General features: G+C 45.8%; 2 non-coding genes across 2 annotated transcripts; both read left to right on the forward strand.

The window, feature by feature from the left end:
- The first annotated feature begins 1296 nt into the window (after positions 1-1296).
- Positions 1297-3097, forward strand: LOC146446306 (small subunit ribosomal RNA). Its single transcript, XR_014862797.1, has one exon. It is a non-coding gene; the product is annotated as a small subunit ribosomal RNA (ribosomal RNA).
- A 199-nt stretch (positions 3098-3296) lies between these two features.
- LOC146446307 (5.8S ribosomal RNA) lies at positions 3297-3450 on the forward strand. The gene has a single exon (XR_014862795.1). It is a non-coding gene; the product is annotated as a 5.8S ribosomal RNA (ribosomal RNA).
- Positions 3451-3479: the final 29 nt, after the last annotated feature.

The following is a 3479-nucleotide window of genomic DNA, read 5'->3' on the forward strand; positions in this document are numbered from 1 at the left end:
AAGCATTTAAAATGGAGTCAGCATACAAGAAAACCTAGATTGGGATAGTTTTTCTGCCTACCGTGGGATCATAACCATAGAACTGCCCCTGAGGGAGGTAGGGTTAGGGTTAGCGTTAGGGTTAACGTTGGGGTTAGGATTGAAGACAGAAGATTGGTGATGTCAGGAGGACCTTCTTAAAACAAACAGAAATACACTTATTAGGGGACTAGGGCCAGTGGACTCAGAAATGTCTTTCGTAGCAGTCTCCTATAAGAGTATTTTTCTCTGATTTAGGTGACTCCTCCTCACACCACCATTTTTCTTAGTCGAAAGACCTCTTCACAGCACGACTTTCCTGATGGATTTCTATGTAACTGCTCGTGCTGAGAGGTGTGTCGAAAGTTGATCATGTTCCCGTAAAATCTGAGGTCTCCACTGTCTAGCGAGGTACTTACAGTGAATATAGTGAATTTTTCAAAAATTGGAGAATTCTGACTTTTGCGATGAATTTTAATGTAATTGGTCGTGCTGAGAGGCGTGTTAAAATTTGAACATGTTCCCGTAAAATCTGAGGTGAGAATTAGTGAGGTACTTACAGTGCGTATAGTGACAAATCTTTAAAAGCGTGAAATTATGGGATGTTGTGGCTTCAATGGGTTTTTAAGATGTCACCAGTCATTTGGCATGACTTACAAACGATTTGGCTGGTTGTGGGTTCGATTTTCAAAATTTCATTTTTTTCGCGTTTTTATTTTCTGTCTACCATATCATGCAGTCTCCTTATTAGCGTTTGGGGGTTATAGTGTGGGCAGGTTGGTCGCAAAGGTTCCGAGAGGAGCTGGCTAGTAAACCCTGTCCCTTATGTTCCACGGCGGCAAGGCGGAGAAATAGAGGGCAGAATTGACTAACGGGCAAGGAAAGTTGGGCTTGTAGCTTTCCTTTCGAAGGAGGGAAAAGATGATGCCCGAAAGCATTGTCACTGTAGTGGCAGGCAGAGTGTAGATGGAAGTTGTGTACGCTAGCCTTTGGCTAATGATAGAGACAAAAGAGCAGGAGGATATTTTCCTTCGCAGAAGCACTTTTCTTGCCTTCCTTCAGCTCGCTTGGCGAGTCTGACAGGTATGCCTGAACTGTGCACGGGTCCAGTTGTGAGAAAGACGTGGCAAACAAGACGGGGTTTCCCTTGACCGAGGGACCGTGTGGTCCGTTTGGCTCATGGGTTCCCCCCGTGGAGGCAAAATCTAAGAAAGCTTGCTCTCCCTCTGCGGAGGGGGGCCGCTTAGCAAGGAACTTCTGTTCCCTGCGGTGGATAGTTACCTGGTTGATCCTGCCAGTAGTCATATGCTTGTCTCAAAGATTAAGCCATGCATGTCTAAGTATAAGCACTTGTACTGTGAAAACTGCGAATGGCTCATTAAATCAGTTATCGTTTATTTGATTGTACCATTACTACTTGGATAACCGTAGTAATTCTAGAGCTAATACATGCGAAAAGTCCCGACTTCTGGAAGGGATGTATTTATTAGATTAAAAACCAATGCGGGTTCTGCCCGGTCATTTGGTGATTCATAGTAACTGATCGAATCGCACGGCCTTGCGCTGGCGATGTTTCATTCAAATTTCTGCCCTATCAACTGTCGATGGTAAGGTAGTGGCTTACCATGGTTGCAACGGGTGACGGAGAATTAGGGTTCGATTCCGGAGAGGGAGCCTGAGAAACGGCTACCACATCCAAGGAAGGCAGCAGGCGCGCAAATTACCCAATCCTGACTCAGGGAGGTAGTGACAAGAAATAACAATACAGGGCTTTTACAAGTCTTGTAATTGGAATGAGTACAACTTAAATCCTTTAACGAGGATCCATTGGAGGACAAGTCTGGTGCCAGCACCCGCGGTAATTCCAGCTCCAATAGCGTATATTAAAGTTGTTGCAGTTAAAAAGCTCGTAGTTGGATTTCGGGATGGCTCGGCCGGTCTGCCGCAAGGTATGTTACTGGCCGGGCTGTTCTTCCTCGCAAAGACTGGGTGTGCTCTTAACTGAGTGTGCTCAGGATCTGCGACGTTTACTTTGAAAAAATTAGAGTGTTCAAAGCAAGCCAGCGCTTGAATACGTAAGCATGGAATAATGGAATAGGACTTTGGTTCTATTTTGTTGGTTTCTGGAACCGAAGTAATGATTAAGAGAGACAATTGGGGGCATTCGTATTTCGTTGTCAGAGGTGAAATTCTTGGATTTACGAAAGACGAACTACTGCGAAAGCATTTGCCAAGAGTGTTTTCATTAATCAAGAACGAAAGTTAGAGGATCGAAGACGATCAGATACCGTCCTAGTTCTAACCATAAACGATGCCAACTAGGGATCAGAGGGTGTTATTGGATGACCCCTTTGGCACCTTATGGGAAACCAAAGTTTTTGGGTTCCGGGGGAAGTATGGTTGCAAAGCTGAAACTTAAAGGAATTGACGGAAGGGCACCACCAGGAGTGGAGCCTGCGGCTTAATTTGACTCAACACGGGGAAACTCACCAGGTCCAGACATAGTGAGGATTGACAGATTGAGAGCTCTTTCTTGATTCTATGGGTGGTGGTGCATGGCCGTTCTTAGTTGGTGGAGTGATTTGTCTGGTTAATTCCGTTAACGAACGAGACCTTAACCTGCTAAATAGTTACGCGAATCCCGATTCGCGGTTAACTTCTTAGAGGGACTGTTGGTATGCAACCAAAGTCAGGAAGGCAATAACAGGTCTGTGATGCCCTTAGATGTTCTGGGCCGCACGCGCGCTACACTGACGATGTCAAAGAGTATCTCCTTCACCGAGAGGTGTGGGTAATCTTCTAAACATCGTCGTGCTGGGGATAGATCATTGCAATTATTGATCTTGAACGAGGAATTCCTAGTAAGCGCGAGTCATCAGCTCGCGTTGATTACGTCCCTGCCCTTTGTACACACCGCCCGTCGCTACTACCGATTGAATGGTTTAGTGAGGCCTCCTGACTGGCGCCGATACTCTGGCAACAGAGCGCCGGATGCCGGAAAGTTGGTCAAACTTGATCATTTAGAGGAAGTAAAAGTCGTAACAAGGTTTCCGTAGGTGAACCTGCGGAAGGATCATTACCGATGAAACAATCCAAAACGAGTCTTTGAGACTTGTTTACCGTGTGAACTGTACGCAATCTTTTAGGGGTCGGTCTCTGTGCCGTTAAATGGTCGTCCGTCGCTTGGCGTGCGTTCGGTCAGCCCCGACTTTATGTTTTTACAAACTTTGTTTATTCAGTCTGAGAACCAATAGTGTTGGAAAACAAAAAAGAGAGACAACTTTTAACGGTGGATCTCTTGGCTCACGCATCGATGAAGAACGCAGCCAGCTGCGATAAGTAGTGTGAATTGCAGAATTCAGTGAATCATCGAATCTTTGAACGCAAATGGCGCTCTTGGGTTCTCCCAGGAGCATGTCTGCCTGAGTGTCGGATATCATCCAACGCACTTGAGTGTGCGG

The sequence above is a fragment of the Pavona decussata genome, unplaced genomic scaffold (assembly GCF_977016875.1).
Source record: "Pavona decussata unplaced genomic scaffold, jaPavDecu1.1 SCAFFOLD_3643, whole genome shotgun sequence".
Lineage (NCBI taxonomy): Eukaryota > Metazoa > Cnidaria > Anthozoa > Scleractinia > Agariciidae > Pavona > Pavona decussata.